The following is a 16,335-nucleotide window of genomic DNA, read 5'->3' on the forward strand; positions in this document are numbered from 1 at the left end:
TTAAGTAGTCCATAATCTTCTCCATGAATCAGATTTGTAAAGTAGCTTGGGAATTTTTTTAAGGACGCAATTGCAGCTACACCATAGTCGACACTCTGGTGTAGCATCAATGTGGACCTTACTTTTATTGGGTAGTAAAACTCCTATCAGGATTCAATGTCTCAAATTTCAGTGGAACAAGTAAAAGAGTGCTAAGTTTGGCCAGGCCGATCTTTGGAAGCCACCACCATGGATTCTGCTAAAAATTTATACAAACTAAATTTAGATGAGGGGCATAATTTTATGTTACATACCAAACTTCTGTCAAGCTAGCAAAAATTAAAGCTTCTAGGAACCTAACAAGGATAATCGAGAGACCGGTTTATATGGGAGCTTTATAAGGTTATAGACTTATATGGACCGTACTTGGTCATGTTATTGGAAATCGTCACAGAACACCGCATGCAAAATTTCAGCCAAATCGGACAAAAAATGCGGCTTCCATGGGCTTAATAAGTCCAATCGGGAAATCGGTTTACATGGGAGCTTTATAAGGTTATAGACTGATTTGGGCCGTACTTGGTCATATTATTGGAAGTCGTCACAGAACACCGCATGCAAAATTTCAGCCAAATCGGATAAAAATTGCGGCTTCCAGGGGCTAAGGAAGTCCAATCTGGAGATCGGTGTATATGGCAGCTATATCAGGTTATGGACTGATTTTGACTGTACTTGGCACATTTGTTGCAAGCCGCAACTGAATGCTACGTGCAAAATTTCAGCCAAATCGCATGAAAATTGCGGCTTCCAGAGGCTCAAGAAGTCAAATCCGGAGATCGGTTTACATGGGAGCTATATTAGGTTATGGTCTGATTTGAACCGTACTAGGCACAGTTGTTGGAAGTCATAAAAAAATACTATGTGCAAGATTTTAACCAAATCAGATGAAATTTGTGGCTTCCAGGGGCTCAAGAAGTAAAATCGGGAGATTGGTTTATATGGGAGCTATATCAGGTTATAGACCGATTTGGTTCGTACTTGACACAGTTGTTGAAAGTCATAACAGAAGAGCACAAACAAAATTTCAGCCAAATCGGATGAAAATTGTGGCTTCCAGGGTCTCAAGAAGTCATATCGGAAGATCGGTTTATATGGGAGCTATATAGGGTTCTCGACCGATTCAGATCATATTTGGCCCAGTTGTTGGAAGTCATAAAAGAACACTATGAGCAAAATTTCAGCCAAATCGGATGAAAATTGCAGCTTCCAGGGGCTCAAGAAGTCATATCGGGAGATCGGTTCACATGAGAGCTATATAGGTTTCTTGACCGATTCAGATCATATTTGCCCCAGATGTTGGAAGTCATAAAAGAACACTATGAGCAAAATTTCATCCAACTCGGACAAAAATTGCCGCTTCCAGGGGCCAAAGAAGCCAAATCGGGAGATTGATTTATATGGGGCTATATCCAAATCTGAACCGAATCTGAATCTGAATCTGAGCCCATTTGCAATCCCCAATATCCAATATCAATACTTAGTATCTGTACTTTGTGGGGTCGCAGAACATTATTTAGAGGTGTTACAAACAGAATGACTAGATTAGTATACCCCCATCCTATGGTGGTGGGTATAACAAGTAAAAGCGTGCTAAGTTCGGCCAGGTCAAACTTTGAATATCCACCCCCTCGGATAAGTATAATAACCACCTTTAGTCAAAATACTGTGAAAATACATCATTTATGAAGTCATAGCAGCTATATCAAAATATAGTCCGATCTCCACCATATTCAGGAAGAATATATTGGGTTGCCCAAAAAGTAATTGCGGATTTTTTAAAAGAAAGTAAACGCATTTTTAATAAAACTTAGAATGACCTTTAATCAAATATACATTTTTTACACTTTTTTTCTAAAGCAAGCTAAAAGTAGCAGCTGATAACTGACAGAAGAAAGAATGCAATTACAGAGTCACAAGCTGTGAAAAAATTTGTCAACGCCGACTATATGAAAAAACCGCAATTACTTTTTGGGCAACCCAATATAAGCGTTTTACAGAACTCATTGTACCAAATTCAAAGTACAAAATTCCACTTTTATGGGCCTAACAACTTAAATCGGGAGTTCGAGAGATCGGTATATGTATGTGGCAGCCTTATCCAAAAGTAGATCGTTGTGAATTATATTGAGCACGAATGCCGAAGAGTCTAATACAGCCTACTGTGTCAAAATTCAGCGAAATCGAGTATTAAACATGATTTTATTGCCACTCAAACTCCAATGAGAGATCGGTATATATGGCAGCTATATCCAAACAGACCGATCTTGACCATATTCGATACGAATGTTGAAAATTTCTGATAAATCGGACAATTAATGCGCCCAAGACCCTAAATCAAAGGATCGATCTGTATGGCAGCTATTTGCAAATCAGGACTGATCTGGGCTAAATTTAATAAGGATGGCGAGAGGCTTAATATAACTTAATGTAACGAATTTCGGCGAAATCGGACAATAAATGCGCCTTTTTATGGAAAAAATATCTTAAATCGAAAAATCGGTGTACATGGAAGCTGCATCTTAGTCTGGACCGACCTAAGTCAAATTCAACAAGGATGTCGGGGGACCTAACACAACTCATTATCCCAAATTTCGGCGATATCGAACTACAAATGAGCCATTTTTGGGCCAAAGACCTTAAATCGGTAGATCGGCATATATGGCAGCTATATCTAAATCTGGACCGTTGTAGGCAATGTTATAGAAGGATATCGGGATGCCACCGTAGAGCAGAGGTTAGCATGTCCGTCTATGACGCTGAACGCCTGGGCTCGAATCCTGGCGAGACCATCAGAAAAAATTTTTAACGGTGGTTTTCCCATCCTAATGCTGGCAACATTTGTGAGGTACTATGCCATGTAAAACTTCTCTCTAAAAGAGGTGTCGCACTGCGGCACGCCGTTCGGACTCGGCTATAAAAAGGAGGCCCCTTATCATTGAGCTTAAAAGATGATCATTGATATGTGAGAAGTTTGCCCCTGTTCCTAACTGGAATGTTCATGGGCAAAATTTGCATTTGAAGAACGATATTGAGGGGTCTAGCATAACTCAGTGTCCTAAATTTCGGCGAAATCGAACAATAAATGCGCCCATTTTGGGCCCCAGACCTTAAATACGCAGATCGGTATATATCGCAGCTATATCTAGCATGTCCGCCTATGACGCTGAATGCCTGGGTTTGAATCCTGGCGAGACCATCAGAAAAAATTTTCAGCGGTGGTTTTTCTCTCCTAATGCTGGCAACATTCGAGAGGAACTATTCCATGGAAAAACTTCTCTCCCAAGAGGTGTCGCACTGCGGCACGCCTTTCGGACTCGGCTATATAAAAAGAAGGTCCCTCATCATTAAGCTTAAAAAAAAAACTTGAATCGGAGTGCACTCATTGATATGCGAGAATTTTGCCTCTGTCCCTTAGTGGAATGGTCATGGGCAAAATTTGCAAATAACATCTAAATCTGGACCGATCTGGGCCAAGTTGAAGAAGGATGTCGAGGGTTCTAACATAACTCAGTGTCCTACATTTCAGCGAAATGGGAGAGTAAAGGCTCCTTTTATGGACCTAAGACCAGAGATCGATCTATATGTCAGCTATATATAGATCTGGACCGATTGAACTGGCCCCTCGACAGACCTAACACAACTCAATGTTCCAAAATTCAGCGAATTCGGATGATAAAAATGTCTTTCGGTCTCTATGGGGACTATATGAAGATATAATCCGATATAGCCCATCTTCTGTACACCTGCAAGAAAGTCATTGGCAAAAGTTGGAAGTTTAGACGGCGTATATACTGCAGTTGTCAGACCTATAATGCTATATGGTGTTGTGGTCTGGTGGACGGCGCTTCAAAAGTCCACCTACAGCTCAATACTTAACCAGCACCAAAGGATGACTTGTTTGTGCATCACAGCCGCACTGAAACGACACCATCTGATGCACTGAATTTAAAATATCTTCTCAGACAGCCAGGCAGCCATTAAATCCCTGGAGAAATTATTTCTGAGCACAAAAACCGCCCTCGACTGTAGCAGATCTATCAACGAGATGGTTGAAAATTTCAGAATTCACTTGTTCTGGGTGCCGGGCCACAGAGATATCCCAGGGAATTGTATAGCGGATGATCTTGCGAAAATAGGAACTACCCTACACATTTCAGGATTAATGGAGTCTGTAGGTATGCCTCTAGCGACATGTAAGCTAAGCTTTCAGAACAAGGCTCGAAGCACAACGAATGATAGATGGTCACAAAGAGGGGGCTGTGAGCATTCCAAATCTATTTTTGGCTAGAGCAGACGTCTCAGTAATTGTGTCCGTCATGACAGGTCACTGCGTAATCGGCAAACATTCTTACAGATTGAAGGTTGCCAGTAACTATTTCTGCAGAAGCTGTAAGGACATCGAGGAAGAAGAGGCGCACTAGTTAGAAGGAGTTCCACTTTAGGTTCTCATTTCTTTAAGAACCTGTCTGATTAAGCGGATGTAAACATTCGCAAGTTGTTGGGCTTTTTAAAGCGATATGGATGGTTCAACGATGGGAACTCAAAAGGCATCTTCCTTCTTCTATTCCTGTGGTCTCACAATGGACGAAAACTTCTAAGTGAGTCTGATAGCAGACTGCCATTTAAACCTTACCATCCTAGCCCATCTTCGTACTTAACCTGCCTATGAACAAAAAAAAAATCTGTGCAAAGTTTCAGTTCAATATCTCTATTTCTCAACAGACAGGCGGATATGGCGGACAGACGGACGGCTAGATCGTCTTGGACTTTTATGGTGATCAAGACCATATATACTTTATAGGGTAGCAAATCGAAATTTCGATGTGTTGCAAACGGAATGAGCACCCATTTTTCGGTGGTGGGTATATCAAGTAAATATGTGCTAAGTTCGGTCGGGCCGAATCTTGGGAACCAAATATTTCCACAAATCAACTTAGTTGAAGACAGTAGAAACTGGCTTTGTAAACCTTCCGATGCTTTAAATCTTCTGAACTGAATAAAGTGAGCTGTGTTCGAGTATGGTTTAGGTCGGACCATTTTTGGGTATAGCCACCATATAGAATGATCTCCCGATTGAAGGTCTTTCAGCCATAGCTGGAGGATTTATACCCATATTTTACTGAAATAAAATAGAGTGATTTATGTTAAATCCCTACACATCCTCCCCGAATATGGTGCAGATCGGTTCATATTTTGATATAGCTGCTATATATATCGATCTCCTGGTCTAGAACCCATATAAGCTTCCTTCAATACCAAATTAAAGTTCAAAATCGGGAAGTTTTTACCAGATTTTAATGAAATGTTGTATATTTATATATACCCGAGTTGATGGGTATCCGGCCCGAAATAAAACCATAAATTGTCATGCATTGATCTAAGAAAGTTCTAAAATTTTCCAGAAATTCCGTGAGGAAGCAAAGGCTTTCAGAAACAAGGAATTGTATTGGGTTGCCCAAAAAGTAATTGCGGATTATTTAAAAGAAAGTAAATGCATTTTTGATAAAACTTAGAATGAACTTTAATCAAATATACTTTTTTTACACTTTTTTTCTAAAGCAAGCCAAAAGTAACAGCTGATAACTGACAGAAGAAAGAATGCAATTACAGAGTCACAAGATGTGAAAAAATTTGTCAACGCCGACTATATGAAAAATCCGCAATTACTTTTTGGGCAACCCAATACATTCCATATATGTTAAACATTCTTTTTACTTTCCTCCAACAACTGTTTATTCACACAATAATAACTCTGTTATTAAAGCAATGCAAGAAATAATATTTATTCATCAGATTTTGATGCTTTAGCTTTGTGCTTATTCCGTATTTTTATTGGCTTACAAGAGTTTCAGTAGAAGGTTGGTGCAAATTGTTCTAGCTTCTCATGAATATTGCATTTGCTAGTTACTCAATGCATGTGGCAATGAAATTCAAACAGTTGCTGACAATAGGAAAAATACAATATAAGAGCCACATTGCATACCACTATTTTTGCTATCGGTATAATTACAATCAGAATAAGAAAAAAAAAGTTTTCTGAAACAAGTAAAAGCGTGCTAAGTCCGGCCAGGCCGAATCTTATATACCCTCCATCATTGATCGTATTGTCGAACTCTTTTCCCGGTATCTCCATTTAGGCAAACAAAGGATAGAGGAAAAATAATTGCTAAGCTATTTGAGCTATATCAAGTTATGGTACGATTCGGACTAAATTTGAATTCAATGTTGGAAAACATAGTTGAAGTCATTCTATAAGATTTCAGCCAATGCAAATGCAAATGCAAATTTTGCCCATAAACATTCCACTAAGGAACAGAGGCAAACTTCTCACATATCAATGAGTTCAGTCCGATTGAAGTTTATCAAAGCTCAATGATAAGGGACCTCCTTTTTAGCCACGTCCGAATGGCGTGCCGCAGTGCGACATCTCTTTGGAGAGAAGTTTTACATGACATAGCACCTCACAAATCTTGCCAGCATTAGGAGGGGAAAACCACCGCTGTAAATTTTTTCTGATGGTCTCGATGATCTTCGCGTCATAGGCGGACTTGCTAACCTCTGCTCTACGGTTGCCTCCCAATTTCAGCCAATTCGAATAAGAATTGCGCCCTTAAGGAGCTCAAGATGTCAGAAAAGGAAATTGGTTTATATGGGAGCTGCATCAGGCTATAGACCGCTTCAGACCATATGTGACACGTATATTGAAGGCCATAGGGGAAGCCGTTTTACAAAATTTCAGCCAAATCGGATAGTAACTGCGCCTTTTAGAGGCTCAAGATGTCAAGATCCCAGATCAGTTTGTATGGCAGCTTTATCAGGTTGTAGGCCGTTTTGAACCCTACCTATCACAATTGTTGGAAATCATAATAAAACACGTCATACTAAATTTCAGCCAAATCTGATAAGAATTGCGCCCTCTAGGGGCTTAAGAAGTCAAGATCTCAGATCGCTTTGTATGGCAGCTATATTAGGTTATGGACCGATTAGAACCATACTTAGCACAGTTGTTTGAAGTCATAAGAAAACAAATCGTGCAAAATTTCAGCAAAATCGGATAAACATTGCGCCATCTAGTGGCTCAAGAAGTCATGATCCAAGATGGGTTTATATGCCAGCTATACCAAGTTAAGAACCATTCTCAGCTACTTTGCTGGAATTCATAACAAACCACCCCATACAAAATTTCAGCCAAAATCGGATAACAATTGCGCCCTCTAGAGGCTGAAGAAGTCAAGATCCCAAGTCGATTTATATGGCAGCCATTGAGTTGCCCAAAAAGTAATTGCGGATTTTTTAAAAGAAAGTAAAACTTGGAATGAACTTTAATCAAATATACTTTTTCATACTTTTTTTCTACAGCAAGCTAAAAGTAACAGCTGATAACCGACAGAAGAAAGAATGCAATTACATAGTCACAAGCTGTGAAAAAATTGTCAACTCCGACTATATGAAAAATCCGCAATTACTTTTTGGGCAACCCATATATCAAGTTATGTGCCGATTTCGACCATTCTTAATGCATTTATTGAAAGTCATAACAAAACTCATCTTGCAAATATAAGAAAAATCGGATAAGAATTGCGCCCTCTAGTGACTCAAGAAGTCAAAATCCGAGATTGGTTTTTATGGCAGCTATATCAAGTTGTTGGCCGATAATAACCATACCAGCCAAATCGGATAAGAATTGCGCCATCTAGTGGCTCAAGACGTCAATGTCCAAGATCGGTTTATATGGCAGCTATATCAAGTTAAAAATCGATTTCGACCATTCTTAACAAATTTGTTGGAAGTCATAACAAAACACCCCATACAAAATTTCAGCTAAATCGTATAAGAATTGCGCCCTCTAGAGGCTGAAGTAAACGGAACATTGTCTCCCCCCAAAAAGACAGGTGGCACTGCAGGCAACTTGTATCTCCAAGCCTACCGTAATGCATCTCTTAGTAAGTATTTTATTAATAAATTATCCTACGTTAGAGTTAATGCCTAGAAACTCCAACTCCTTCATGATTGACGTCGGTTTTTTTACATTATTGATACCATCTTCAATGTTAAGAAATGCTACCATTGTATATTCCTTGACAGCGAGAGAACCCTCTATGTAGCCGATTAGGACGTGAAGGGCTGTTTCAGTGGATTTGCCTTTACTATATGTATGCTGCTGGCGCGACAGGCAATCACCAGGAATTTTTGCCCTAAGGTATGTTTCTATCAACCCCTCAAGAGTCTTCAGCATAAAGGATAGCAGACTAATAGGAGGAAAATCTTTAACCTTGGTATGGTAAGGTTTTCCTGCTTTCGGATTAAAAATGACCTTCGTGTCCCTTCATCCCACAGGTATATAAGACATGCTAATACAAGCAGAATATATGTCCCTAAGCCAAGAAATCAGTCTATCAGACACCAACTCTGTAGCAATTAATTATTCTCTTTGTTCTATCCTATCTACCAATTTTCTATTTCGTTCAGGGTCTAGTGTCGCTGTAACATGTATTTTAATCACATGATGGCAGAACGCCTTACCTAGATTGGTAACAATGTAACATTATGCCACAAAGTGAGTGTACTGTAACTTATGCCTTTATTTGCACGAAATGAGAAGTAGAATTACAGCACAACACCTCTGCAACAACCACAACTAGAGCACGAGTAAGTCAAAACATATCTTCTGAGAAAAATAACATGCTTCCCTAGTCGACAATTTGACACCTTGTCCAAAGTTGAACAACACCAAAGCATGTAAACCCAATTGTCCAAGTGACAAGGTGGTGCTTGAAACGAGTCAGGGGACATTTTGCTAGTATGTCAGAGGTAAATACCACCCAATATAGAAGACAAAGTGTAATGGGGTAAAACAATGGGAGCATTTTTTGTTTGCCTCAAAAGCAGAGTTCGATTTAATTTCAGGTTTTAAAGATTTAATTCAAGGGTTTTTATACCCAGCACCACAAGATGGGAAGTATAGGAACCTAGTCATTCCGTTTGTAACTTGGAATTCTGACTCGATCTGTCCGTCCGTCCGTCGGTCGAAATCCCGAAAGCGTATGAACGAATAAAGATATCTCCCTTAAATTTTGCACACATACTTCTTACCGATGTATGTCGTTGTGGATTACAAATTGGCCATACCTATTTAGATTTGGATATAGCCCCTATATAAACCGAGCCACTAGAGACACTTTCTGAGCCACTAGAGACAATTTTCAGCCGATTTGGCTGAACACAAGGACTTGGGTTCTGACTTCCAACACCAGTGCCGAGTATAATCCGAATCGGTTTATAAACTGATATAGACCCCATACAAACCGACCGATCAATAAACTGCTATGCCCCCGATATAAACCAATTACCGTAATTGACTTCTTGAGCACCTAAAATCTTAAATTTGCATCTAATTTGGCAGAAATTTGACACAAGGACTTCTTTCATGAGTTCCAACCAATGCCAAGTATGACCAGAATCGGTCTTTATACTGATATAGCCCCCATATAAACCAATCCTCGGATTTTTCTTCTTGGGCTGCCAGGGACCTCAACCTTCACTGTATTTGGCTGAAATTTGACACCAAGTTTTCTGACACGACTTGCAGCGTTTGTCTGACCGTCTGTCGAAATCGCGATAGCGGTCGGACGCGTAAAGCTAGCCGCTTGAAATTTTGCACAGATACTCAATATTAATTAAGGTCGTTGAGGATTGCATATGGACCATATCGGTTCAGTTTTAGATGTAGCTCCCACATAAACCGATCTACCGATTAGATTTCTTGAGCCCCAGGAAGCCGCAATTTTTGTCCGATTTGGCTGAATTTGTGCATGTACGGTCCAAATTGGCCTTTAACCTGATATAGCTCCCAAATAAACCGATCTCGCGATTTTACTTCTTGAGCCTGTAGAAGCTGCAACTTTTGTCCGTTTTGGCTAAATTGGAGCATGCGGTGTTTTGTAAAAACTTTCAACAACTGTGCCAATTACGGTCCAAATCGGTCTATAACCTGATATAGCTGTCATATAAACCGATCTCCCGATTTTACTTTTTGAGCCCCTTCCTTCGATTTAGTTGATATTTGGCACTTAGTGTTCTGTTATCACTTCCAATAACTGTGCTAAGTGCGGTCCAAATTGGTCTTTAACCTGATATAGCTCCCATATAAACCGATCTCCCGATTTAACTTCTTGAGCCCCTGGAAGCCGCAATTTTTGTCCGATTTGGCTGACGTTTTGCATTCGAAGTTCTGTTATGACTTTCAACAATTGTGCCAATTACGGTCCAAATCGGTCTACAACCTGATATAGCTGCCATATAAACCGATCTCCCGATTTGGATTCTTGAGCCCCTGGAAGCCGCAATTTTTGTCCGATTTGGCTAAATTGGAGCATGCGGTGTTCTGTAAAGACTTTCAACGACTGTGTCAAGTACGGTCTGAATCGGTCTATAACCTGATATAGCTGTCATATAAATCGGTCTCCCGATTTGATTTCTTTAGCCCCTGGAAGCAGCAATTTTTGTCCGATTTGGCTGAAATGGAGCATGCGGGGTTCTGTTAAGACTTTCAACGACTGTGTCAAGTACGGTCTGAATCGGTCTATAACCTGATATAGCTGTCATATAAATCGGTCTCCCGATTTGACTTCTTTAGCCCCTGGAAGCAGCAATTTTTGTCCTATTTGGCTGAAATGGAGCATGCGGTGTTCTATTAAGACTTTCAACAACTGTGCCAAGTACGGTCCAAATCGGTCTATAACCTGATATAGCTGCCATATAAACCAATCTCCCGATTTTACTTTTTGAGCCCCTTGAAGCCGCAATTTTTGTCCGAGTTGGCTGAAATGTTGCATTCTAAGTTCTGTTATGACTTCCAATAACTGTGCTAAATACGATTCAAATCGGTTCGTAACCTGATATAGCTCTTATATAAACTGATCTCCCGATTTGATTTCTTAAGGCTTTCCAGCCGCAATTTTTATCCGATTTGGCTGAAATTGAGCATGCAGCGTTCTGTTTTGACTTTCAACAACTGTGCCAAGTACGGTCCCAATCGGCCTATAACCTGATATAGCTCCCATATAAACCGATTTGACTTCTTGAGTCCTTACAAGCCGCAATGTTTGTCTGATTAGGCTGAAATTTTGTGTGCAATGTTCTGTTACGAATTCCAACAACTGAACCAAATATGGGCAAAATCTGTCTATAACCTGATATAGCTCTCTCGATCATCCTTGTTCATTTCCAAGAAGCTTTAATTTTTGCTGGTTTGACACAAGTTTGGTGAGTAGAAAAAAAGTATGCGTAATCCATGGTGGTGGGTTTCCAAGATTCGGCCCGGCCGAACTTTGCACGCCTTTACTTGTTTCTGCTAACATTCCCTTCATGATTAAGCAGCAGTCATTTTAAGCAAACAACAGACTTTTCAGCACTAAGCCCGCTGTTCTATAACTGCTGAACTACTGCTATAGTATAAAAACTACTGTTGTAATAGCTGCAAAATGAACAACTAACAGTCAGCAGACAGTGTTTGCTATTTTCATCAGACTTTTTTCTATGAGTGTACCTTTTATTTTTACCCCATATAGCCATGATTGGAAAATATTACCACTTGGGGAGGGGTTTTTGAATCCCATATTGTCATGATAGTCCAAAATGCCTATATGAGTGAGTTTTCGGATCGGTACTGCTTCCTGGAGACCATTTTTAATTTTAACTTCGTATTGTACTCTCGAACACTTTTCATTTGAGTTCCATATAGTCCCCATCGGTCCAATTTTTATTTTTTGGGTGCTATTGAGGTAAATATGCACCTTCCAGACCATATTTGTAATCTATTCCCTAATACCTTTCATTTGAATCCCATATTGCCCCATTGAGTCCCATTACGGTCCCATATTGTCATTATCGTTCAATATGCTTATTTGAGGGAGTTTTGGGTCGGGGCGACCCCCTAGGAACCTGGACCTAATGTTTATTATCTAATTAGTACTCTACTCCCGAATATTTTTCATTTGTGTCCCATATTGTCCCGATCGGTCCACTTTTATTTTTTGGTGGTGCTGTTGGGGTAAGGGTGGGGGTCAGCCCCTTACGATATCAACAAATTCTCTAGGCTATTGCTCCTTCGAGACCATATTCGCAGTCTACTCCCTAATACCATTCATTTGAGTCGCATATTGTCCAGATCGGTCCACTTTTATTTTTGGGTGGTGCTCTTGGGGTAAGGGGTAGGGTCCGCCCCCCACAATATCAACAAATTCTATAGCCTATTGCTCCTTCCAGACCATATTCGTTATCTACTCCATAATAGCTTTCATTTAAGCCCCCTATGGTCATTATCGTCCAATATGCCTATTTGAGGGTGTTTTGGAGTCGGGGCGGCCCCCTAGGTACCTCGACCCAATTTTTTTCTTCAAATTAGTACTCTTCTCTCGAATACCTTTCATTTGAGTCCCATATTGACTCGATCGGTCTACTTTTGTTTTTGGGTGGTCCTTTTGCGTAAGGGGAGGGTCCGCCCCTCTTCCGATAATAAAAAATTGTATATTCTTTCCAGACTATCCTACATAATTTGTGAAAATTTCAAGAAAATCTATTCAGTAGATTTCGGGTCTATTCAGAACAAACAAACAGACAGACAAAAAAAAAGGAACTTTGAGTTTTATATAATAGATAGGCCCTTATATACCGATTCCCCAATATGACTACTTGAGACCATAGCAGCCGCAATCAATTCCCGATTTGATTATTGTGAAATAATTCAAAAACGAACTGAGTTCAGAAATGCAACACTTTTAGCGGAATCCATGGTGGTGGGTGGTATCCAAGATTCGGCTCGGCCGATCTTAGCACGTTTTTACCTGTTTTGAGTAAATTTCGATTTAAAGCCAATGATAAAAGTCATATTAACTAAGCTTACTCACATACATGCTACATAATGTCCTAATTTTCGACCTGAACTAACTAAAGCCGTTTCCACGTTTTTATACCCTGTACCACTACTGTGGTCCGTCTGTCTGTCCATTTTAATTTGTGTACAAACTACAGGTCGCAGTTTTCATCCGATCGTCTTCAAATTTGGTATGGGTATGTTTTTCGGCTTTGAGACAAAGCCTATTGATATTGGAAAAAATCGGTTCAGATTTGGATATAGCTTCCATATATATGTTCGTCCGATTTGCAGTAATACAGCAATAAAATGGTCATTTGTTAACCGATTCTTTCGAAATTTGGCAAGAAGGGTTTTCTTATGACTCTTAATACTACTGGTGAATTTCATAGAAATCGGTTCAGATTTGGATATAGCTCCCATATATACGTTCGTCCGATTTGCAGTAATGCAGCAATAAAATGGTCATTTGTTGACCGATTCTCTTGAAATTTGGTAGGAAGGATTTTCTCATGACTCTCAATTTTACTGGTGAATTTTATAGAAATCGGTTCAGACTTGGATATAGCTCCCATATATATCTTCGTCCGATTTCCAATAATACAGCAATAAAATAGTCATTTGTTGACCGATTCTCTCGAAATTTGGCAAGAAGGGTTTTTTTACGACTCCAAATATAACTGGTGAATTTTGTAGAAATCGGTTCAGACTTGGATATAGCTCCTATATATATGTTCGTCCGATTTGCGTTAATACAGCAATAAAATGGTCATTTGTTGACCGATTCTCTTGAAATTTGGTAAGAAGGATTTTCTAATGACCCTCAATTTTACTGTTGATTCTTATAGAAATCGGTTCAGATTTGAATATAGCTCCCATAAATATATGTTCGTCCGATTTACAGTAATACAGCAATAAAATGGTCATTTGTTAACCGATTCTTTCGAAATTTGGCAAGAAGCGTTTTCTAATGACTCTTAATATTACTGGCGAATTTTATAGAAATCGGTTCAGATTTGGATATAGCTCCCAAATATATGTTCGTCCGATTTGCAGTAATACAGCAATAAAATGGTCATTTGTTGACCGATTCTCTTGAAATTGGGTAGGAAGTATTTTCCTATGACCCTCAATTTTACTGGTGAATTTTATAGAAATCGGTTCAGACTTGGATATAGCTCCCATATATATGTTCGTCCGATTTCCAATAATACAGCAATAAAATAGTCATTTGTTGACCGATTCTCTCGAAATTTGGCAAGAAGGGTTTTTTTACGACTCCAAATATAACTGGTGAATTTTGTAGAAATCGGTTCAGACTTGGATATAGCTCCCATATATATGTTCGCCCGATTTACAGTAATTCAGCAATAAAATGGTCATTTGTTAACCGATTTTCTCGAAATTTTTCAGGAAGGATTTTCTCATGACTCTCAATATTACTGGTGAATTGTATAGAAATCTGTTCAGATTTAGGTATAACTCACATAAATATATATCGCCCAATTTTCACTCCTAGACCTACTGTAAGCACATTTGTTGACCAATCTCCCCAAAATTTTGTACAACCCTTTCCTCGACGAATTCCACAATATCCATAAAGTTTGATCGAAATCGGTTCAGATTTAGATATAGCTCCCATCTCTCGTAATTTGTCAACCGTAGTTATTATATTTTGAACATTTTTGCTTTGCTCGAAATGTTGATACAGTAATTTTAATAACCCATCTGAATGCATCCGCCGAGATCCATCGAAATTGGTTCACAATCAGACATAGTCCCACTTAGAGTAGGTGTAGGGTATTATAAAGTCGGCACCGCCCGACTTTTGCCTTTCCTTACTGGTTTATTTTATTTTTTTTTCTCCATTATGCAGCTCCAAAAGTTGAATAAGAAACTTTGATATGTTCCTCTTTACACTTCTTTGAAAGCAAATAAATTCTTCAAAGAGAAAAAGAAATATTTGAAAATGCAGCTTTTTGTTGCTCTGTTGCGGTTGCAAAGCATTTGCCACTTGTTCTCTTTGAAAAGGGGAATAACGACATCAATAGCTTAAAGGATCAACTTTTGCTTAAGATAAAAAATACATTCTTCTTCTTTCCTGAAGTTAAAAATACTTGTAAGCCAACTCTGCACAAAGGCTATTTGTGATTGTAAGTCAATAAGATAGTTTTCTTTAAAAATACAAGGATTACTTGTAAAATAAGTTTAAGTTCCATAGAAAAGAAACAGTGAACAATGATGACATCTGCGATAGGTTAAACATATACCTCAACAAACTTGCCTCTTATTTCGCTGCAAGAAATTTGAAGACATCTACCACCAGATCATCAGCCACATTGTTGACTACAAACACGCATTAGGTACGTAGGGTGCTGAAAGTGATGGTCTACGGAGTGACAATTCCTACCATCAAGTGTCCCAAAATATTGGGTTGCCCAAAAAGTAATTGCAGATTTTTTAAAAGAAAGTAAATGCATTTTTAATAAAACTTAGAATGAACTTTAATCAAATATACTTTCTTTACACTTTTTTTCTAAAGCAAGCTAAAAGTAACAGCTGATAACTGACAGAAGAAAGAATGCAGAGTCACAAGCTGTGAAAAACTTTGTCAACGCCGACTATATGAAAAATCCGAAATTACTTTTTGGGCAACCCAATACTTGGTGTCACATTTGACACTTTTGCGATAAAGTCAAAAGTAGAAACAAGGTCCTCAAGTCGCTTGCCAGCAGCACTTGGGGTGCTAACAAAGAAACCTTGTTGACAAGGTACAACACAATTGGCCGGTCTGTGGTAAGTTATGCAGCGCCAGTGCGGTCCCGTCAGCTTTGTGACACGCTGTAGAATAATATATAGATCTATGAAAATGCTGGGGAGGCCACCGTAGCGAAGAGGTTAGCATATCCGCCCATGATGCTGAACGCCTGGGTTCAAATCCTGGCGAGACCATCAGAAACAATTTTCAGCGGTAGTTTTCCCCTCTTAATGCTGGCAACATTTCTGAGGTACCATGCCATGTAAAAACTTCTCTCCAAAGAGGTATCGCACTGCGGCATGCCGTTCGGACTCGGCTATAAAAAGGAGGCCCCTTATCATCGAGCTTAAACTTGAATCGGACTGCACTCATTGATATGTGAGAAGTTTGCCTCTGTTCCTTAGTAGAAAGTTCATGGGCAAATTTTGCAGTTTGCATCAGAATGCTGCCCTTTCAACTGCGACGGGCTGTCTCGGGCAGTTGTCACGTGGACAACCTCCATCAGGAGACAAAGATCCTACCCATGCGAAGACATAACGAAATGCTCTCTAAGCAATACCTTCTGGGCTGTTATAGCAGAGACCATCCAAGTCCTCATCTTGTGGATAGGTATTCACTGCCCAGAAGCCTAAAGGTAGATCGACATGATCTAGAGCGTGAGATT

At 39.4% G+C, this 16,335-nt stretch overlaps 1 protein-coding gene across 1 annotated transcript in view; it reads right to left on the reverse strand.

Annotated features, from left to right (window-relative positions):
- The window catches only part of LOC106087365 (ATP-binding cassette sub-family G member 4), a 179,796-nt gene that overhangs the window by 111,513 nt on the left and 51,948 nt on the right, over window positions 1-16,335 (reverse strand). The gene's annotated exons all lie outside the window — the stretch shown is intronic.

The sequence above is a fragment of the Stomoxys calcitrans genome, chromosome 3, assembly GCF_963082655.1.
Source record: "Stomoxys calcitrans chromosome 3, idStoCalc2.1, whole genome shotgun sequence".
Classification (NCBI taxonomy): Eukaryota; Metazoa; Arthropoda; class Insecta; order Diptera; family Muscidae; genus Stomoxys; species Stomoxys calcitrans.